The sequence below is a fragment of the Mustela putorius genome, unplaced genomic scaffold, assembly GCF_011764305.1.
Source record: "Mustela putorius furo isolate JIRA1106 unplaced genomic scaffold, ASM1176430v1.1 tig00003875_pilon_pilon_pilon, whole genome shotgun sequence".
In the NCBI taxonomy this organism is placed as follows: Eukaryota; Metazoa; Chordata; class Mammalia; order Carnivora; family Mustelidae; genus Mustela; species Mustela putorius.
The window spans coordinates 5689631-5712222 of record NW_025422026.1 but is presented as its reverse complement, the minus strand read 5'-3'; the positions used below and the strand labels follow the sequence as shown (position 1 = coordinate 5712222).

The 22592-nt window shown below is 50.5% G+C and overlaps 1 protein-coding gene across 1 annotated transcript in view; it reads left to right on the top strand.

Moving 5' to 3' along the window:
• The first annotated feature begins 1691 nt into the window (after positions 1-1691).
• ZNF710 (zinc finger protein 710) overlaps positions 1692-22592 on the top strand; it is a 67426-nt gene continuing 46525 nt past the window's right edge. Inside the window, exon 1 of the mRNA XM_045067276.1 lies at positions 1692-2351. The gene's annotated coding sequence lies outside the window, so the exon portion shown is untranslated. The remainder of the gene's footprint in view (positions 2352-22592) is intronic.

Genomic DNA, 22592 nt, shown 5'->3' with positions numbered 1-22592 from the left:
TGTTAATTGAATGCTTGATTATCAGAGCTGTGTTCTGCTTTGTTTGGAGAACACAGCTTAGGTGCACTAAGTGGGATATAAAATGACAGCAATGTGGCTTCCTGTCTATCCTATTAAGAGGGCATAGTGGGCGAATGCTTTGGGGTCATCCTGGGCTCAGCGCTCTGATGTGAAAACCACGGTGTCCTCCTTTGCTAAAGCCAAGAAGTCTTGGGCTCCTGTTTTCTCACTCCCAGGCAGAAACAAACCATGTTCTGAGTGACTGGAGTCACTGCTCACAACACCAGGAGCTGGTTTAGGGTGGGGCTCGGGGCAGTGGCCTTGGGGCTCCAGTCTCTAAAGGCCAGGGCCTCTGGGCTGGGGGGAAGGGTGAAGAGTGGCAGGTCCTGTCCCCGGGAGGCTGCAGTCACTGGGGGAGAGACAATGGGGCTCAGCATCTGCTCCTCGCTGGGAGAAGGGACCCTCCAGTGAAAAGCCAGGGAGAGCAGGGAAGTGTGGGAGGAATTGATGAGGAGAAGGGGTGGAGCCAAGGCGAAGCAGCCGGGAGGAAGGAAGGGAAGGGGAAGGAAGAGAGGAGGGAGGGGTGAGGATTCAGGCTTTCCTTCCTCTCGATGACCTGGTCCTGGGCTGCAGCCGCTCTCTGGCATTGTTTCCTGCGGAAACCCTCGGGGCCCACGAAGACCTCACGTTTCTCCCCAGCCCCTGGCAGCAGCCCCCGTCCAAGGGTCAGGCATCCAGCAGGTGCTCAATACTTACTTGGGAAAATGAGAAACGTGGCCAAGTTTGCTCTGGGAACTTTTCCCTTGTCTTCTCCCCACTTCTCCGGAGAAGCTGAGGGCAGAGCAGGTCTTGGGAGCACGCCCAGGCGCCCCATGAATAATTGACCCTTCCTGGCGGCTGTGCCCGGCTCAGTCCGAGGACTCGACACCGGCCCAGCGTCTGAGTCAAGAAGCGGCTCCGAGTGGCGGGCGTGCCGGACGTTGGGAGGCCGAGGGTCCGGCCTACCCGGGAGCGGGGTCTGAGGGAGGCCAGGCTGTGCCAGAGGCCGCGGCCCCGCGGGGAGGCGCTGGGGCCTGACCCCCCGCGCTGCAAACGGCCACGCCTCGGCGCCCCCCAGCCGTGCGCCCGGTCGGGGGTGGAGGGCCGAGGCCCAGGCCCAGGCCCAGGGATGGGAGAGCCCACGGGGGGCCGATCCCTCCTCCGAGCGCCTCCTCCGAGCCCCTTCTCAACCCGGTCCCGGCACTCGCAGCCCGCGCCGCTCCCTCGAGCCTGGCCGTCCAGGGCTCTGCAAACAGCTGTTTAAAGGCTCTTTTACAGTTCAGTGCTCTGCGGGGATGTTTGTTCCAAGCCCATCTGCCTACTTTAAAAATATATAAGTAAAGAACACACCCAGCTTTCCACCCCTGGCTGGGGAGGGGCGGACTCGGCGGCCCCCGCCCGCACTTCGGAAGGACCCGGCACCCAGCCGCCGCCGCTGCCCCCGCCCCCACCCCCACCGACCCTCCTCTCGGGAGGACGCCCCGGGCTTCCCAGGGGGGAGGGGGCACGCAGCCCCCCGGCCCCCTTTGTGCGGGGCCGGGCCGGGCCCCCCATTTCCATGCGAGGTTCTGACGCTCCCCCTCTCCCCCGCTTCAGTTAATCTTTGTTCCCCTTTTCTGCTGAGAGGAGAAAAAAAAAAAAAAAAGAGAAAGAAAGAAAAGGAGGAAAAAAGGCGTGACTTGATTTTCAAACGAAACTCCCACAGCAAACAAAACCCTTTTAGAGAAATAAGAAAGGAGGAAGAAGGAAGAAAAGAGGGAAGAAAAAAAAAAAGGAGAAAGAAAACCCTCCAGGCTTTCAATTTGAGTGGGAGAGTTGAACCGAAAGAAAGAGAAAGAAAGGAAGAAAAATCCTCTCTGCGGTAGAAAGAGAAAAGAAAACTTGGGCTGACAAGAGGGGGGTGCTGGGGGGGTGGAAGGAAGTGAGAAAACAAAAGAGAGATAAAAGGGCTGCTTTTCTGTCTCTCTTCCTCTGCGAGCTGGGTTAGGAGGAGCTGTTTTGCATCCCTTCACGTCAGCCCTGCCTCATTCCCTTCTTCCAGGGAGGGAGAGAGCGAGCAGGAGGGAGAGAGAGCGAGAGAGGAGAGGGAGAGAGAGGAGGGAGAGAGAGAGAGAGAGAGAGAGAGAGAGAGAGAAAGAGAGGAGCCGGAGGGAGGGCGGCAGGAGCAGGCGGCGGGCGCGCGTGGAGGCGGGCGGCGGGCGCGCAGCAGCAGCCCGGGCGGTGGGCAGCCAGGAGCCCCCGGCCCGGCCCCGGCCCCGGCCCCGGCCCCGGCCCGCCGAGGGCCCCAGCGCAGGAGCCGCGCCCGGAGCAGGGTGAGTGTCCCGCGCGGCCCCCCGGCCCCCTGGCCCCGCAGCCCCCGGGCGGCGCGCCGGCGGGGGCGCGGGGGGCGCGGGGGTGGGTCGAGGCGGCCGCGGCCGACCCGCCCCCCGCCTCTCCCCGGGGACGGCCGCGCGCAGGCCCGCGCCGCGCTGCAAACATGTCGTCTTTTCCTTTCACTTCCACATTCCCTCATGCCGGGGAGCTGGAGGGAGAGAGGGAGAGCCGGGGAAAGAGGGAGAGATGGCGTCTGGGGGGTGGGGGGGCGGGGAGGGGGAGGGGAGGGAGGGAGGGAGCGAGCGAAAGAGGGCGAGAGCGAGGAGAGCGCGCGAATGAGCGAGCGAGCGAGGAGAGAGAGAGGGAGAGAGAGAAGCAGAAATGAAAGGAAAGCGCCGCGGTGGCGGCGGCGGCGGCGGAGCGGGAGGCCGGGGAGGCGGCGGCGGCGGCTCCCGGGCCCGCACGTGGGTGTCCCGGCGCCCCGCGCGCTCCCCCCACACCCGGCCCGGGACTCAAAGTTTCACCCCCTCGCCGCGCCGCCCCGCCCCTGCGGCTGCCCACAAACTTTATTCTCCGGGTGGCGGGGGGGTGGGGTGGGGGGGCGGTTGCTGCGCGTCCCCGCCGTCCCGGGTGGGGGGCGGGGGAGGGCCGAGCGCGCCGCCGCGGAGGAGGTGGGGGATCCGGGGCGCCCCGGAGGGCAGCCGGCGGCCACACGCGGTGCGCTGCTGGAACCCGGCCGGGCCGGCGTCGGGGCGCCCCGGGCGGGGGACCTGTTGAAGGCGCTCGCCGGCTGGCGGGGTCCCCACGGCCTGTCCCTAGGCTCCCTAGTTTCACTTCCCTTCCTCGTCGCCCCTCTCTGTCTCCTCGCGGTCATTTTCCTAATTGGACGGAGCTGTGGGGTGTGATCGGCGGCGTCAGATTAGGGGGCCGGGAGGCTGCCGGGTGGGCGCGGGGACCCGGGGACCGACGGGGCAGCCCCTGCAGGCGCGCGGATCCCACAGATCCGGCCCTGGTGCCACCGCCCCCCGAACTGCGGACTTGCTAACTAGTGCGTATCGGGTTTTTTTCCAACTTGCCTTTTAAGATGACTTTTATGGTCGCTGCAACTGCTTCCCTCCAGTCTGAGCTGTAGTTTGGGAAGATTTAAGAGCCCTGGGAGGTGCTGGCGTGGGTTTTAACTAACCCGAAACGGCCCTTAGTGTATTTCTAAGCTCAGCGTTGGTTGGGGCGAAGGCAGAGCCGTAGTCTGGGTGCGTTTTCACAGGGACCCTGCGAGGTGCTCGTCCTTCCCTGTCTGAGCGGTCCGCGAATGACCGACCATCCTGGTGGCCCACCTTTGAGCTGCAGGCTGAGCGCCCTAACTGTTAAGAACGCCCTGAGCGCCTTTATTTCTATGCAAAGTGGAAACTCCTAGCCGGTGTGGACCTGGAGCCGACGGAAACGGTTCCCGTGGGCGCCTGGGAAATTCACAAAAAATTCCCCCACAGGTGTGCAAAGCAGGACTTTGCACCATTGGGGGTCACCCAGCCAACTTTGAAGCTACTCTTTGAGTTCTGCCTTTGTACACGTGTAAGCAACAACAGTCAAAGTTCATTTCTCCCAAGTAGAGGGCCCTGGCCCTGCACCCCGATGTGCTTTTCTGGGGGAAGGGGGCCTTCAGAGTACCGGGTCTTATGGGAGAAGGGAAGAAAACCACCCCGAATTGTCATTAGACATAAAACATGTATTTTTAGTGTTTGTGATTAAGCCAGGGGCCTGTCCAGTTTTTGGGGGGTGACCCAGTATGATCGTACCTTTCTTGTTTATTTTATTTGTTTATTTATTTGACAGACAGATCACACATAGGCAGAGAGGCAGGTGGGGGAGGGGGAAGCAGGCTCCCCCACCCAGCAGAGAGCCCGATGAGGGGCTCGATTGGGGGCTCAGTGTGGGGCTCGATCCCAGGACCCTGCGATCATGACCTGGGCCGAAGGCAGAGACTTTAACCCACTGAGCCACCCAGGCACCCCAGCTTTCTTGTTTATTTTAAAAGGGAATATTGTTTTCTAGAATTTTCTTGATGCCTTTATCAACTGGCCCATGAGCCACATGTCACCCTGGGCCAGGCACCCACCTGACCCTAATTGATCACCTACAGCTCCAGCTGCATTCCCGTGCTCCAGACAACTGCAGGACCTGGCTTTCTCACTCAAGGGCAATGGGAGTAGAGCTGCTTTCTTTTGAATGGGGGGGGGGGGCATTTGGGTCACATTTTCTTTCCTGTGGTTTCTCCTGGTTGCCCACTTGTCTATGGAGGGAGTTGCATTGAGTTGAAATGGGGATAGGCGCTCACTCTTCTCCAGGCAGATTCCTAGGTGAGTCCTTATCCTGTGGTGTGTGGCCGGCAGGTCATTTGTTCCGTACTGGGGTCCCTTCCATTCCAACCGGGCATTTCCTACCAGGGAGACTTATTTTAGGCTCGCCGTCTGGAGACAAGGAGACAGACAAGGTCTGGAGCCGTTCTCAAATTGAAGGAAGGGAGACTAATGGGACCACCGGAGATTTTGCATGACTTCTATTTTAGGGTTGCCTTGGGGCCCAGAGATATTTCTATCAGAGTCTGCTTAAAAAGTTCAAGTTTGAAGTTAGACGGGAGTAAATAATGGAGAATGCGGGTGTGTCTCAGAGGGCGCTTGCTCACCACCGGGTCCCAGGCTCATGTTGCTGAATGAAGGCATCTCTGCGTCTGCTGAGTCTCCTGTTAATGATGATGGTTGATCTCAACCCTAAGACTAAGCTGGAAGACACGTCAGAGATTTTCTAAGAGATACCGAGGCACAAGAAAAGCTCCATGCCCAGGGCCACACTCTGTGGGCAGAGTCAGCATTTGAATGTGAGCTTCTAGAGTCCATGTCCAGTGCTCTTCAACACAAGGCCATGGCCTCTCTTCCTGCGGGGGGTCCCGAATCAGGCTCTGTCCAAAGAGCATGGCTCTGAGAATAAGAAAACCATGGGTGTATGCTGCCTGCAGAGGACAGGTAGATGGAACGCCTTATTGTCCGGGTGTGTTGCCCATGTACTGTTCTGAAGGGTTTGACAGGCCAGCGGTGACTGCTGGGGGGAACTAGAAGCAAAGACCCCCAGTTCCGTGGGGCAGCATTTCATCAACAGGATGTCCCCATGTCACAGTCAGCAGTTTGGGATCTGGCCTGCTTTCTTCCTGCTTTGTACTCATGTACAATTTATTTAGGACTAATCTGCCGTGAAGAATGGGTGTGAGGAAGAGTCAGAGGCCTGAACTGGTATCTGTTCATGGGCCAGACCTCCTCCTAGAACATCAGCTCGTGAGGGTAGAAAGTCTGTGTTCATTGCTGAGCCCCTGTGCCCAGAGCAAAGCCTGGCACATGGTGGGCCCTCTGTAATACTTGGCGAGTAAGTGTACTGGGCACTGGGAAAGAGACCTCCCTCCCAGAAGGAACCCATGAGTGACACACAGAGGCGGGGATGGGAAGGTGATTGATGGAACCTGCAGAGTTTTGCAGTGAGTCATGGCTTCAAACAAGCTCCAGACAGGTAAGGCAGGAGGAGCTGGGAAGAGTCGGTCCGGAATAGGTGGAGGCACTGGGTAGAGATTGTGCAAAACAACAGAGAGATCTCAAATTGCACTGCATAGACAGAAAACAGTAATAATCACGTATCTGAGGCCGGGCTTGTGCTCTTTGTGTATGTCATGTCCCTTCCTGTTCCCATTTGGCAGATGGGGAAACTAGAGCATAGAGGAGTTGAGTCACTTTTCCCAGGGCACAGAGCTGATAAACTTGAACCCCGGCTGTCTGGCTTCGGACTTTGCCTCCCTGGCAACGAGGTCAGGCATCTGTCCCCACACCAAGGAGCTGAGGCCTCAGAGCTTTGGGGTTCCTCAAAAGGGTGGCAGCAAGAGAACTCAAAAAGGAACATTTGGTCTGTAGTAGAGTGAGGCTGGTCAGGGCGCGTGCTCTCTGCTCCCACAGCCAGAGCCCACACTGTGCTCCAAGACCATTCACCCAAGGAAGACGCTAGGGAATGCTTCTTTGAGAGGCCTAACTATCCCCCAAGCAGAATGGCTAGTACCAGGGGCGCCTGGGTGGCTCAGTGGGTTAAGCCACTGCCTTCAGCTCAGGTCATGGTCTCAGGGTCCTGGGATCGAGCCCCGCATCGGTCTCTCTGCTCAGCAGGGAGCCTGCTTCCCTCTCTCTCTCTCTGCCTGCGTCTCTGTCTACTGTGATCTCTCTCTGTCAAATAAATAAATAAAATCTTTAAAAAAAAAAAAAAAAAAAGAATGGCTAGTACCAGATCTGGGACTATTTTGCTCCTCATAAACATTTAGATGTTTTTCTTTTGAAGTATCCTTTTCAGCTTAAATTTTAGTTGGGATGTATTTAAAACTGCTGGGAATCCTAAAGCTAGAAGTATCATCTGTTGGCCTTTGAGGCCTCCAGAAGGTGTTTTCCATGGGTGTAAACTTTCCCTTTCTTTCTTTTTTTTTTTTTTTTTTAAGATCTTATTTATTTATTTGACAGAGAGAGTACAAGCAGGGTGAGGGACAGAGGGGAGAGGGAGAAGCAGGCTCCCCACTTAGCAGGGAGCCCAATGCGGGACTCAGTCCCAGGACCCTGGGATCATGACCTGAGCCAAAGGCAGTCACTTAACCAACTGAGCCACCCAGGCGCCCCCAAATGTTCCCTTTCTACTCCAGGGTTCTGGGCCAGGGTCTCCTAGGCTCCCCTTTCATTGACAGTATGATTTACCAGTCTCTGTGCTGGGCCCGACCTCATACAGCTTGTAGTCTCCCTGGGAGACAGACACTGAACTAATAATTATACAAATACTCTTTAATTACAGTTGTTATAAACGCTTCAAAGGGAAAATGGTACAGAGGCCGTGGGAGCCGATAATCAGGGATGATGGAGGAGAAGGGAGCTTTCCTGAAGAAAGGCCATTGAAACAGCCACGGGAAGGGTGGGCAAAGAGGCTTTTAGCCAGGGTGGGACAGTCCATTAACCTTGACATAAACCCTTTCTCTTCTAAGCGGTCCCGGCACCCCCAGCATCAGCATCGCGGCTCAGGAGCCTGCCAGAAGTGCAGAAACTGCATTTTCATGCAACTCACCTGCATGGTACAGTCTGAGACATGCCAAAGGAATCCAAGTACTGAGCCGGCAGCTTGTCAGCCATGAATGAGTGGGGTGGCCACTGAGAAAGTTACTTCCCTGGTTAATGAGGGAATTAGATCATCTCATGAGTTCCTCCTGGCCTCTGTCATCTTTGGCTTTTGCTGGTTTGCACTCTTTCCAAGCTTATTAAGAACAAGGGCCCGGGCGTCTGTAGCTTCCACCTCTGCGGGGGCCTGGTGGGGGTGTGGGAGGGCTCAGCAGGCACGGGTCCGAGCCATGGCCTGCCGTCAGTAGATGCTGCACAAGCGGCCCCACCATCGAGGGCTGTGGGGAAGGATCAGAATGATTCGCAGAGAGCATGTGCAGCTTTGTTGCACGCAGAGAGATGGTCTTAAGGTGACCCAGGGAGGATCTGGCCTGAATCAAGAGCAAAACGGGCAAGGGTCAGAAGGGCTTTGGGGAAGAAAGGTGTAACATTTCTGCCGAAAGCGGAACCTGAAACGGGGGAGTTGCTCAATAGCCCATTGCTTGTGAACATGAGACTTAAAGCCTTGCCACAGAGTTTCGCGCCTGAGATCCCCACATCAGTGTAGAGAGGACCGGCGGCGGGGGGAAGGGTGGCGGGGAGGGGGTACTTGAGTTGCATGTGCACCTGTGCCAGGGGTAACGGGGGTGAGCGTGCACTTTGCACCCAGAGCACTCGCCAGCTTCCAAGGGGTCTGTGGTCTCCCGGAACTAGGGGCAAATGCCTTTCTTTTTTTTTTTTTTTAAAGATTTTATTTATTTATTTGACAGAGAGAAATCACAAGTAGGCAGAGAGGCAGGCAGAGAGAGAGAGAGAGAGGAGGAAGCAGGCTCCCTGCTGAGCAGAGAGCCCGATGCGGGACTCGATCCCAGGACCCTGAGATCATGACCTGAGCCGAAGGCAGCGGCTTAACCACTGAGCCACCCAGGCGCCCGGCAAATGCCTTTCTTAACCAATCTCCCCAACTCTCTTAGGACACAGCACTTGCCAAGGACTGGGCCCCGTGGTAAGCACTTGCTGTATATCTGGTCGTTTAGGTTGAAGAGCTTTCCGGAGGTCAAGTGTCAGAAGCAGGCCCGGCACTGGACAGTCGGGCCCCAGAGCGTCCCTGCTCACAAAGCCTCTCGTCGTTAACGGGGCAGGTGAGACTAGGGGAGAATGCTTCTGGCAGAACAGAGGTGGAGGTTATGGAAGTCCCTACGATTTCCGGTTAAGTGTCTCCCGGTTGCTCATGCGCAAAACAGAAAGGTTTTTCCCCGAGGAAACAGGTTGCACATTGCACCAGGTTGCTGGGCTAGCCCATGAGAGCCTGTGTCACTGTTGGGCCCAACTCATTTTTGTTTGCTCAGGATAAAAAAAAAAAGAAAGAAAGAAAGAAAAAGAAAAACAAATTAGAAAACAAGACGGCCAGGCTAAATTAAAGATTCTAGCTTTGGGCGGGAGGTGCTCGAAGACATGCACTGTCGAATAAGGGGTGAGTTGGTGGCAAGAGACTGGGGTAGATTCCAAAAGGGGGATTAAAAGATGTGAGAAGCCAAAGCAGGGCCAAAAACGTATGTCGAATCAGCAGCTTCAAAAAGGTAAAATGACTGGTTCTTACTACTTACTAATTAATGTGTGTAGCTCGAAGACCTGACCCTTCCCCCATCCCCAGCGCCTTACCCCCAAGTACAGAAGCCTTTTGTTTTCTCTTTAATTCATTTCTGTGTTGTGTGAATTTTTATCAGTGTGTATTATCTTTCTAATCTATATATTTATAAGTGGAATAAAAGGACTAGTAGAAGTGGGTTGACCTGTACGGGGGTTTTAATTCTGTCTTCTGCAACTGATATCGTAAAGGCGTTTCTGATATTAAATCTATACGCTCTATTGTGTGTATATTTTGGAAGTACTGAGAGACGTGTTGGAAACGTGAGGATTTTCAGTGCCATCGGAAGCTGAGGGTAGCGGATCATGTTGTGGCCCGACTGCTTTCCCTTTCTTCCTTCTGTAGCCCCGGTGTGTAATACTTAAGGGGATCAAAATCAGGGAAGAATGATCACACAGAAAGCAGGAGTGGGTCCTCCCTCCAGATTTACACGGGAAGCTGTAACTTCTGTGACGACTCTTGGTGATGTGTGGTTTGTCTTCTGGGTCATGTTTGAACGCCTTCCATGACCCCATCCCGTTCCCAGTGGGGCAGTGGTGGGATGGGCCTCCAGATGGGGAGGGCTCTCCCGTGTGCGTTCGGTAAAAAGCAAGAGCCAAGCTTTGGTGTTGGTTTTGTGCACCATATCACAATGTCCTCACAAGGACCGCATCCCCTCCGGCCTTTTGAAAAGCATCAGGTAGGTACCCTTTGGGTGCTGACGGGGCTGTTAGGCTAACACATACTCTGTGATTTTTTTTTTTTAAAGATTTTATTTATTTATTTGAGAGAGAGACAGTGAGAGAGAGCATGAGCGAGGAGAAGGTCAGAGAGTGAAGCAGACTCCCCATGGAGCTGGGAGCCTGATGTGGGACTCGATCCCGGGACTCCGGGATCATGACCTGAGCCGAAGGCAGTCGTCCAACCAACTGAGCCACCCAGGCGTCCCACTCTGTGATGTTTGATCCTGGGGCCGCACCTCCCATCACCAGCCACAGACCACGCGTTCACTGTGGTCTTGCCATTACCTGGAAGCAGGTCAGCTCTGACATTCAGGATTCTTCCCATCCCCTAACACTCCTGCCCACCCCTGCCCCAAGCTGGGACGTCAGTGCCTACTATCAGTCCCACCCCTACATCCCCTGTGCCCTGCCCCAGCTGCCTCCCTAGGCCTGTGCACCCCACATTCTCCTTTGGCCCTGCCTCTCCCCAATTCCCATATCACTCTCTCCCCCCAGGACTTCAGAGAAGAGTTCACCCTGTCTGTCCCTGCTTCCTCTCTCCCACTCTTCTCTCCAGCTCTGAAACAGGAGACCATTTAACCCCCTTCTCCTCCCTGCTCTTACAAAGGCCCCTGGCCCACCCCCCAGATCACACCTCGCAGCCCATTTAAGGGCCTCTACTTACCTGACTTCTCTGTCCCAGATACTGTCATGGAGAGTGTTGGCTTATCACTCGGGGCTCTCTCCCTGCCTCTCTGATCCTACTGTTTTCTGCCATTCCCTCCTCTCCTGGCAACAGTTTGGTGCCTCTGCCATGGCTCTCTGCTGCTCGTTTCCCTTCCTTGGCTGTGGTTTCAGACTCTTACCCTATGTCCCTGTCTTCATGTGTCCTGTAAACGGTCCGGAGCTGGGTTAACATTGGTTTTAGTTTTAGATATGTATGGATCTCTTTCTGCCATCTTATTAGTTTGTGCTTTCTCTTTCTTCTGTTTCTGAGTCTTCATTCATTCTTTAACTTTTTAAAGACTTTATTTTTAAGTAATCACTACTTCCATCATGGGGCTCAACCCCACCACCCCAAGAACAAGCGTTGCGCACTCCACTGACCGACTGAGCCAGCCAGGCGCCCCTGTTCATTTTTTCTAATTGATTAAAAGTTTTTTTTCTTTCTTTCTTCCTTTCACTTTGCTTTTTCCTCTCCTGTGTTGCAGGTTATACACTGTTTCTATTCTTTTAATGCATGCAGACTGTAGAAGGTATAAAATTAGTTGGTGTCTCTATCTTTTCTCAAATAATGCAACGATCTTGGAATGCTTTATGTAAAGTCACTGTTGTGACACATTCAGTTGTCACACAGGGGTTTAGATACATCTTGTTTCTCTCTTTTCAGTTCCACAAATGAGGCAATTACTTATTTTTTTTAAAGAGCGGGAGAGGGGAGGGTAGACGGAGATGGAGAAGGAGAGGGAGCAGACTCCACGCCTACCCAGTGCAGAGCAGGACCTGGGGCTCAATCTCACGCCCTGAGATTGTGACCTGAACTGAAATGAAGAGGGAGGCTTAACCGACTGAGCCACCCAGGCCCCCCGGGGAATTTATTTTTAATGTTCTGTGCAGTTAACCTTTGGTTTGATTTTCCACCTGTTTTCCATTTTGTTTACTTAGATTTCTCCTTGCATCTCAGACCTACTTTCTGAGATCAGAACCCCATGTGGTGAAGACCTTTAGTCATAAACTTTTCAGTTTCTGTTTGGCTAAAATCATGTGTCATCCTTGTTGTTAACGCATTGTTTTAGTGGGTATAAAACATTAGCTTGGTAGCTATTTTCTCTGAGTATGTAAAGTTAGTATTACAGTCAGGCCTGGGTGGTCCGCTCATGGGACTCTTGATTTTGGCTCTGGACATCATTTCAGGATCCTGAAATCTGGCTCCACTCTCAGTGCAGTCTGCTTGTCCCTCTCCCTCTCCCTCTGCTCTCCCCCTGCTTGTGCATGAGCACTCTCTCTCTAAAATAAATAAATAAAATATTTTAAAAAATAAAGTAAATAAAGATAGTATTCCATTGTCTTCTTGCCGGTTATTGATGTTGAGAAATTGGTAGCACAATTCTCAAGTATTATCTTCTGCCTGGTTGTTGTTGATGGTGGTGGTGGGATGTCTCTGTGTGTGTGTGTGTATGTGTGCACACGTATGCACACTCATTTGTATGTTCTGTAGTTCATTATTATTTCCTTAGGAGTGGTTTTGAATCTCTTTGGCTAAGGATTCATTGGGTGAAACCAAAGATTGGTGACTTTTATCAGCTCTAAAGGATTTTTAGCAGTTAACCTCTTGGAATGTTATCTTTCCATTATTAGCTCTCTCTGGTCTCTCTTTTGGGAACTCCAGTTAGATGTAAGGTAGATCTTACTCTGTCCTCTATGTTTCTTAACTTTCATTTCATTTTCAGTCTTTTGGGTTTTTTGTAATGTTTTTTTTTTTTTTTAAAGATTTTATTTATTTATTTGACAGAGAGAGATCACAAGTAGATGGAGAGGCAGGTAGAGAGAGAGAGAGGGAAGCAAGCTCCCTGCTGAGCAGAGAGCCCGATGCGGGACTCGATCCCAGGACCCTGAGATCATGACCTGAGCCGAAGGCAGCGGCTTAACCCACTGAGCCACCCAGGCGCCCTTTTTGTAATGTTTTCTGGATAATATCTTACTTGTCTTCCAACTCACTAATTCTCTCTTTAGTTATCTCTAACCTTATGGTTAACCCTTCCACAGAAGTATTGTTAGTATCAATATTGACTCACAAATTTTAATATTTATTTGCATGTTTCTGTTGCAGTTACAATTTTTAATGCTCATCCTTTGAGTTTTTAATCTGGATAATTATATTTTATTTCTTTGTTTCTATTTTATCCTTTTCTGAGAACACATGGTGGTTTGTGTTTTTTAATAATCTCTTACTTCTTACTTGTGTTAATTCCCCATTTTATTAATCACATTAACTATTCTTACTTTTGGATTCTGTATCCGATAATTCCAGTCTCTAAAATGTTTACAGGGACACTTCTGCTCATTCCCACTCTTGAGGGCTCGCTTCTTATGTGTTTCATGATTTTTGCTTTTGCTTTTAAGATTTATTTATTTATTTGAGTGAGAGAGAGAGAGAGAGCATGCATGAGGGAGGGAGAAGCTGAGGGAGAGGAAAGAGAATCCTCAAGCAGACTCCCCGCTGAGCACAGAGCCCAAGGCAGGCTCTGACCTGAACCAAAATCAAGAGTCACATGCTTAACCAAGTGCTTAACAAGGTATCCCTGTATGTTTCATGATTTTTTTTTTAAGATTTTATTAATTTACTTGAGAGAGAGAGCACAAGCAGGGGAAATGTCAGGCAGAGGGAGAGGGAGAAGCAGGTTCCCCATAGAGCAGAGAGCCTGTGGTGGGTCTCCATCCCAGGACCCTGGAATCGTGACCTGAGCCAAAGGCAGACGCTTAACCGACTGAGCCACCCAGGGGCCCCATGTCTCATGATTTTGGATTGTGAGTTTATGTTTGTTGGAATTCTATCTGCGAGGATTATTTGAAATACGGAATGAGAGTTCTTTCTTCCACAGAGGATATGTGCTTTCTACCAGACACCTGAAGGCCCTTCAGATGGGTCCATTTATTTATAATTCTTAGTGTGCTGTCTCGAGGGCTTGGCAATGACCGCAGATCCTCAGAGGAGCCTTTTATTTTTGAAAGCCCACCCATAGCAACACGAAACCAGATTACTTCCTTCCTAATTATATATGACCAGACACCCTACTTTGTCTCATCGTTTCCCTATTGCCAAATAGTTTCTCTACATATTTGGACAAAGTCCTGGTCATGCCAGGCCCAATTAAAAACCATGTATCTTCGGAGCCATCCCTTGCAGAATCGACCTGTTCTCCCACATCCGTTGGCCCCTGTTGCCTTACCCCTTAGTGTGTAGATATGCGTGTTTAGACCCCACATTGGATTCTGAGTTTCTGGAAAGCTGGGAGCGGTGCCCTTTATTTCTGGAACCCCAACACCTGGTGCACTGTTGGCCATCGTAGTTGCTTAATAGAGACCTATTCATTGAGCAAAATCAAGTCTTGTCTTCTTCTTGGATAGAATTAAAAAAAAAAAAAATCGAAGCACAAACCTGCCCCATACTCTTAGATGAGTCCAGTTTACTTTTTTGGATCTCTGTATCCTCAGCTGTAAAATGAAGGGATGCTTCTGAGATCTCCACTTGTTCTGGGATTCAGCACAATTTGCATGATTGTCCGTCATGATAACATGGATCAAGTCTTGGCTCACAAGTGGAATTGAGGGATGTGAGAGCCATGGAGAGAATGAGCATGATTTGAAGCAGCTGGGCAGGATTTGAAGAGGAAAAAAGAGAAGGGACTCAGAGGCAAATTAAAGGTAATTTGATATGAATAAAGATGGCATTTTAAAATGTGTGACTTAAAATGACAATTTGATGGCTTTCTTTAAAAAATAAACAAATTAAGGGCTCTGGGTGGCTCAGTGGGTTAAGCTTCTGCCTCTTCTGCTTCTGGTTGTTGTGATCTTACAGTCCTGGGATCAAGCCCCGAATCGGGTTCTATGCTCAGCAGGGAGCCTGCTTTCCTCTCTCTCCCTACCTCTCTGCCTACTTGTGAGATATCTCTCTCTCTGTGTTAAATAAATAAATAAAATCTTTTTTTTTTTAATGAACACACTATAACACAATAAATTTCAGATGGCTTAAAGATGGTAAATATAAAAAAATGAACCCAGGAGATACTATGGCTTAAAACCCAGAAGCCATAAAAGAAAAGATTGACATATTTATACACAAGTAAGAAATTTCTGTGTGGCTAAAATCATCATAAATGGAATCAGAAGAGTCTCCTAGTTCTCAAAACTAGAGAACATTTTTGCAACATAGGTCATAGATAGAGTGGTTTCCTTAATATCTAAAGAGCTCCTACAAATCATTAGGAAAAAGACAGTCAGCTCAACTTTTTTTTTATGTTTTATTTTATTTCATCTTTTTATTTTCAGGTAGCTCTAGGGTCAGCGTTGGGCTCAAACTCATGACCCAGAGATCCAGTCACATGCTCCACCAACGGAGCCAGGCGTCCCTCAACTCAATTTTTTTTTAAAGATTTTATTTATTGGGGCACCTGGGTAGCTCAATGGGTTAAGGCCTCTGCCTTCAGCTCAGGTCATGATCCCAGGATCCTGGGATCAAGCCCCACATCAGGCTCTCTGCTCAGTGGGGAGCCTGCTTCTCCCTCTCTCTCTCTGCCTGCCTCTCTGCCGACTTGTGATCTCTCTCTCTCTCTGTCAAATAAATAAATAAAATCTTTTTTTTTTAAAGATTTTATTTATTGGACAGACAGAGATCACAGGTAGGCAGTGGGGGAGAAGTAGAGAGAGGTGGGGGGAAGTAGGCTTCCCGCTGAGCAGAGAGCCCAGTGCTGGGCTCCATCACAGGACCCTAGGGTCATTAACTGAGCTGAAGGCAGAGGCTTTAACCCACTGAGCCACCCAGGCGCCCCTCAACTCAATTTTTAAAAGAGGCTACAAACATGGACAGTTCACAGAAAAGGAAATACAAATGGTTCTTAACCTTGTAAGACCATGCTCAGCCCTCTGCTAATTAGAGAGGTGCAAGTTAACTCTATTCTGGAGAAGTCCTAGTGGGAACAGATACTCCCATCATTGTCTGTAGAGTGCATGTTGTACGGTGAGAATTTTGACAATATTTATTAAAATCCAGAGTGCACAAGCAATTCCAGTTCTGGGAATTTTTCTCACAGGTCTGTGACATAACATGCAAAACAAGCATTTTTCAAGACAGTTCATTACATCATTGATTGTAAAAGTAAGAAGCCCCCCCCCAAAAAAAGAAAGAAAAGAAAAAGAAAATCTTAATGTCCACCAGGAGGGAACAGATAAATAAATTGTCCTATGATCATACAATGCAGTTCGTGCAGCTGCAAAAAAGAATGTGAATGTTTCCCTGTGTATCCGTGTGGTCCTGGTCACTGAAATATTTTCTTAAATGAGAGAGGACAGGACAGAATTGCCTGTCTGCAGTAGCTCTGCAAGGTTACTTTTCATACATCTCGAATTTTATGCCTTATGCGCATATCCTACCTAACTCCCCCCAAAAAAAATTATTTTTAAAGAAGGAAGTTAAGGGGCACCTGGGTGGCTCAGTGGGTTAAGCCTCTGCCTTGGGCTCGGGTCATGATCTCAGGGTCCTGGGATCGAGCCCCACATCGGGCTCTCTGCTCAGCGGGGAGCCTGCTTCCCCCCACCTCTCTCTGCCTGCCTCTCTGCCTATTTGTGATCTCTCTGTCAAATAAATAAATAAAATCTTTAAAAAAGGAAGTTAACCTCACCTTTGCTCTGCATTTTCACACGGGGCATCTTAGTTACTCCCCTCACCTGTGAGGTTACCATTTTTATAGACAGAGAAACTGAAGCTTCAAGTCCGAAATGATGTGCTCAAGTTCACGGAGAGAGCCCTGGAACCTGGCATTGAATCTAGTTATCACTCCAGAACCACTGGGTTCCTGTCTGTAGACAAGTATTTTTTTTGTCTTGTTTTCTTCCCTTATTTTTAACTGACATCCCATTGGTTAAAGAGCACTGGCTGTACACCGTGGCCAAAGGCCCACCCCTCCCGAGGGAGAGAGTGGAAAGCTCTGTCCCACCTCCCCCAGCTGGCTTGCTGGCTCTCAAATGCCTATGGGGCAGAGCTCAGGCAGTAGGTGGTGGAGACAGCCCCCGAGCCCAGCCAGCCACATCAGACACAATGAGGAGGATTAGGGATGGGCTTTGCAGCCCTACCTTTGAAGTTCCCAGCTTTTATCAGAGTGTCTGAACCTTAACATTATTTCAAGGGAGCTTTTATTACTGTCTGTGAACTGGCCTCAGGTAGGTACCAGCTGCTGCCAGGTGCTGAGGGAACACTTCCTGGTGCCTGAAGCCTGAAGCCGGGGCTTTCACTTTGTTAAATGGCGGAGAAGTTTTTAGGGCTAAAGGCACTTGGTACTTAGAAGATTCTGGAAGAATAATTTTCTGTTTCTATTTTTCTATCCAGAGGTGCAAGTGGATGGCATCCCTTTAATTAAAGGGAAGGAAAAGTGCTTGCTTGCCTTTTTTTTCCTTTTTTTTTTTTTTTTTTTTTTTTTTTTGGTCTTCTATGCTGTTTTCAAAGTAGAGTATTGACAGCTTCTTTTTTGTCAAGGAGAAATGCTGTAGGAGAACAAAGCTAAAGGTGTTGGCCGTGTATAATACGAGGCTGTAATTTATAGGTACAGCTTCACCCGGGGGAAGAATTTGATGTCTTTAAGAGCTACAAAATCATCCAGCACCACCTGTCCTCGTGTGTGGCATCACATTTATTTTCTGAGCTGGAGTCATCATTTCTTAAGAAAGAGGCAGGGTCCTTTGGGGCCGAGGACTTATTAAGGGGGTAAGAAGTCTTTAGGATCTTTGGGCCTGAGCCGGCACGTCCAACCCCTGTCGAGATGCTACTTGGTATCTTGACAAGGGATCCGCCCCAGTGGCCCACCCTCCTACCCTGTCCATTCGTGTTTGTCTGGCTGGTGGAAGTGCCCTGAACATCACAGAGCTGTCCCTGTGTAAAGTTTGTACCCAGCCGTTCACTGAGTGCATGTGTGGGTCGGAGGCACTCAGCAAACGTTCCTCAAATGAATAAATTATTTTTATTATTAGAGGTAGACTTTAAAGCTTTTGATCATAAAGAGCACTGGAGAAATTCAGATGTCTGCCATGATTCCTCCTTGGGTTTTCCTGACGCTTGAAATAATTAAGACCATCTTCTATGGAACTGTTCCTTCCTTGGCTCTAGGTCATCTCTGTTAGGCAAAGGCCAACTTCTATAAATCGTGTGCTGAGTACTCTTAATGCCCTCCCGAGTGTTCCAGTTCCAGTCCTCCTGGGTTCCAGAACCCAGTCCTCCTGGGTTCTAGCTCATTCTCCAGGAGAACTTCTGTGTAACATCAGCTAAGTTCTTTTGTTTCAGTTACAGAGCTTGTCGGAATCTGTCCTCCAAACCCCAATTTTATTTTATCTTATTTTATTGTTATTGTTATTATTATTATATTTTAGAAACAGAGAGAGCATGTGTGCGAGCAGAGGGGAGGGGCAGAGGGAGAAGGAGAGAGAGCATCCCAAGCAGACTCCACTCCCAGAACAGAACCACGCCCTCTACCTTTGCTTGGTCTCACGACCCTGAGATGGTGACCTGAGCTGAAATCAAGAGTTGGACCCTTAACCGACTGAGCCATCCAGCCCCCCGCCAACCCCCCCTCTTAGAGCTTTTATGCCTTTGTTGTAAAAATGATGCCCTAGGGTCCCCTGTGTGGCTCAGTTAAGTGTCTACCTTCAGCTCAGCTCACCATCTCAGGGTCCTGGGATCAAGCCCCGCATCAGGCTCCCTGCTCAGTGGAGAGCCTGCTTCTCCCTCTCTCTCTGCCTGCCTCTCTGCCTACTTGTGCTCGCTCTCTCTCTGTCAACTAAATAAATAAAATCTTTAAAAAAAAATTTATTCCCTATCCAGGTAGGTTAACCCATCTGAGCTCAGGAACTGGCCTCTCCCACCACCCTTTTTGAATTTACTGTTTAAAGAGAAAGCTATTGTCCCGTCCTCCACAAAGGACAAAAGAAATGTTTGTTTTGCCTTTTTGCACCTTGGCCCCACTGCTTGCTCTGTTTCCCTCTCCCGGTGGCAATTACTTGAAAGACCTGGACAGAGAAGTTGGGTTCTGAGTATTCTGGGGGGGTTGGCTGTCTGCTTATGACTCACACCCCGCCTGCACTCACTCCGACCTCCCAGAGATTTTAATTCCTCTTTGCTGGAAACTACCCCTTAGCTCTTGAAAATATTCTTAGGTGGTTTTAAGATGTCTGTTCAGTGTGGGGGGTTTTTTTGTTTGTTTGTTTGTTTTCCAAATCCAGTTCAGGTTTGAATGTCCAAGGAATGAACAGTCTCTTGGCTCTTGGATCTCTTCCTTTTGTTTTTTAGAAAATAGATTTTATTGATTTTTTTTCTTGTTACAAAGAGATTTATGATTTTTGCAGAAAATTTAGGAAACATAAACAGGCAAAAAGGTGAAAACAAAACCCTTCTATAATTATTAATATTTCAGTATATTATATGCCTTTCCAGCCTATATTTTTTTAATTAAAAAGAGATCATACCATGTGTACCTTCATGTTACTTTTTTCTTTCCTTTTTTTTTCTCTTCTGTAACAATTTGTGATTAAAATTTTCATGGAGTTAAATCTCTTCCTCTAAGTCACTTTATTTATTTTTTTTTTAATTTTTTTTTAAGGGGCGCCTGAGTGGCTCAGTGGGTTAAGCCACTGCCTTCGGCTCAGGTCATGATCTCAGAGTCCTGGGATCGAGTCCCGCATCGGGCTCTCTGCTCAGCAGAGAGCCTGCTTCCCTCTCTCTCTCTGCCTGCCTCTCCATCTACTTGTGATTTCTCTCTGTCAAATAAATAAATAAAATCTTTAAAAAAAATAAAAAAATTAAAAAAAAAAATTAAAAATTTTTTTTAAAGATTTTATTTATTTATTAGGGAGAGAGAGAGGGAGAGCTCACACACGAGCCAGGGGGAGGGGCAGAGGGAGAGGGAGAACCATACTCCCCGCCCAGCACGGAGGCCTCTGTGGGGCTCAATCCCCGGACCCCTGGACCAACCAAATGCTTAACCAACCGAGCCACCCGGGCACCACTATTTTTTTTCCCGTTTTAATTCCAGTAGAGTGAACATACAGTGTTACATTAGTTTCAGGTGTGACATATAGGGACTCAGCTTCCGTACGCCTCCTAAGCTCATCGACTCTAGCTCACTTTAAAGGACCGCACAATAGGGGCGCCTGGGTGGCTCAGTGGGTTAAAGCCTCTGCCTTCGGCTCAGGTCATCATCTCAGGGTCCTGGGATCCAGCCCCGCATGGGGCTCTCTGCTCAGCAGGGAGCCTGCTTCCTCCTCTCTGCCTACCTGTCTGCCTACTTGTGATCTCTATCTGTCAAATAAATAAATAAAATCTTTAAAAAAAAAAAAGGGGGGGTCTGCATAATATTCTTTCAAACAGAAGGACCACAATACAGTTAAGCAGCCTCCTTGCGTTTCCAGTATGTTCTCTCTTCCTGTCTGCTAAGGGACGTTGTTGGGTATTTTTGCCCACAGCCTTGATTATTCCTTGGGATCCATTTCTAGAAGGGAATCCCTGGGCCAAGGACACGTTCTAAAGGCTCTTTTCTGATGGCTAAACAGCCCTCCAGGAAGGTTTATACTGTTATTTTTCCTCCTTTTGGGTAAATCCAAAGGCCTTTTCTTTTAAGCCCCGGCTGGGTGTTCTCAGACATCACTTTTCCAAACGGGGAGCACGTGCTGATGGAGAGTCGGTGTCGGGGCAGCAGCCTGAGCTGCGCAATGAGGTAGGACATCCTGTCCTTGCCCCTGGGCTTGCTGGGGGACCCGAGGGCTGGGTCTGCTCAGATCGCTGGCAGCTGGGCAAGCCTTCGGCTCCCCAGGGAAACCTCCAGGTACCCACCCTTAGAAGGCCCGGGACGGTCCTGGCTTCGAGGGTTCCAGAGTGGTGGGGAACTCTGACAGTCTTTCTTCCAAGAGGATGCCCGAACAGCCGACATCCCACCCTGAGGCCAGAGACCAAGGCTGCTCCTCCGGACCTGGCTTGGGGTTTGGGGTTACAGGTCCTGGGGATTTTCTATGCAACCCCCCTCCTCCTCCCCGGGAGAGGAATGCGTCTGCCCAGACCTCCAGCCGCGCCAGCCACCGCTGGGCTGGAGGAAGGCTTGATGGAATTACGGAGGAAGTAACATTTGCTCAGGCTAAATCGGGCCTTCCTGTTCCACCTTCACACTCGCTCTTCCTCCTTTTCGACTCTCTTCCTCCTGCGTGTCAGCCCGCTCTTTGGGGCAGTTTTGGTTGGCATGGCCTCTGAAGACCTTCCCTTAGCTTCCCTCCTTCCTCTGCTGTGCCGGGGACACCCAGGCTGGTGCCCACCTTCGGGATCTGGCACATTCAAGCGTGTCACCACCGCTCCTTCCTGGCTCCCCGCACCTGCTCTCCCAGGCCTGGTGGAAAGGCCACAGGGGCTCCTGGAGGCCCAGGCTGCCCCTCTCCCACCCAGAGACCCAGCATGCCAGCTGCTGCCCGTTGGGTTCCAAACAACAACAACAACAACAAAAAACACACACACAAAACCCAGCCCCCTGAGATGAGGGTCGGATGTTTCAGTTTCTATGAACCTGTGCTGGAAATGAGAGGCGCGGGCCGGGAGAGGGAGGCTGGAGGCTTCCCCTGGGTGGGCTTTGTTTAAAATTTAATATGCTCTTCCTTTCTCTCGATACACCAGCGACGGCTTCGAGCTCCTTTGTCATTGGAGCCCCGTTATCTGTCTGGTGGATGAGATCTCTTATCTGCCGGGTCCTGCCTCTTGTCTCTGAATAGCCCATCACCATCCCGCCCCCCCCCCATTTGTGACGTGCCCTTAGATCCCATTCTGCTGCTGGACAGAGAATGAAACCTGTCACTTCGCTTTTCAACCAATTAAGACCTGGGGAAGATGAGGATCCACTTTTAATGGTGTTGGACCCACCAAAGGCACAAACGGTGGGCAACTTTAGTGTCCAGTTAGAGGGGGTGTGGAACCCCGCCCTTAGCAGTGGGGACCGTGCCGGGTCCCAGGGTGAGAGTCCCGGCTCAGGGTGGCCCGAGACAGGGTCATGGGTTTGCCCCCCTGTGTGTTCCAGCTTCTGCCTGGGCACCGTCTTGGCCCTGGGGAGCTCTGCAGGACAGAAAGTGTTTTCACTATGGAAACAGGGAGCTGCTCTTTTTGCCACAAGCTCCCCACGGAAGTGGCTCTGACACAAAGGGGAGGACGTTACCTTAAGCCACAGGACTCGGGTTCACAGGAGCCATGGCTCTGCATCTTGGCTCACCATCTCCCAGCCCTGATGAGGCACAGCCTTCCCGACCAAGCCTTGGTTTCATGGCCTGTGAAATGGGTTTATGAGCCTACTTTTTACAGCTGTGCTCTGTGCGGGATAGCACATGGAAATCGTTATTACCTGCGTACTGCAGGGCCGTCAAGTCAGGGAAGAGCCCTCCTGAGTTCTCTTCTCTCTTACGAATCTCCTTATTCTTCATCAGAGCAGCAAACATTTCCCAGGCATCTACCATGTGCTCAGCTCTGTGGCATAAAAGGAAATGGAAGGGCCTTTGTGCCCAGTGAGCCAGAAGGAATATTGGATTTGCAAACAAGAGCACGGGAATTTGGGAACATGGTGGGGGTAGGAGTGTATGCAGAGAAGACTGCCTGGTGGAGGTGGTGTTTAGGGGAGTCTCAGCAGACAAGGGAAGCAGGAGCATCCCATTGGGCACCGGAACATGCCAAGGCAGAAAGAACCGGCACATTTGAAGACTCAGTGGTGGTTTGGTGGAGATGGCAAGTAGGATGTGTAGGGGAGATGGTAGAAGATGGGGCTGGAGGCAGGGGCTGGCCTGGGAATGTGTCCAAAGGCTTGGACTTAATTCAGAGGCTAGCCAGAGCCCCCATGGGCTCTGAGCAAAGGAGCAACATGACAGATCACTGGCATCAATCAGGGGACTTGGGACTCATGTTGTAGTTAAATCCATGTGTGTAAATCCCCATGGAAACGTTGACCTGAGAGT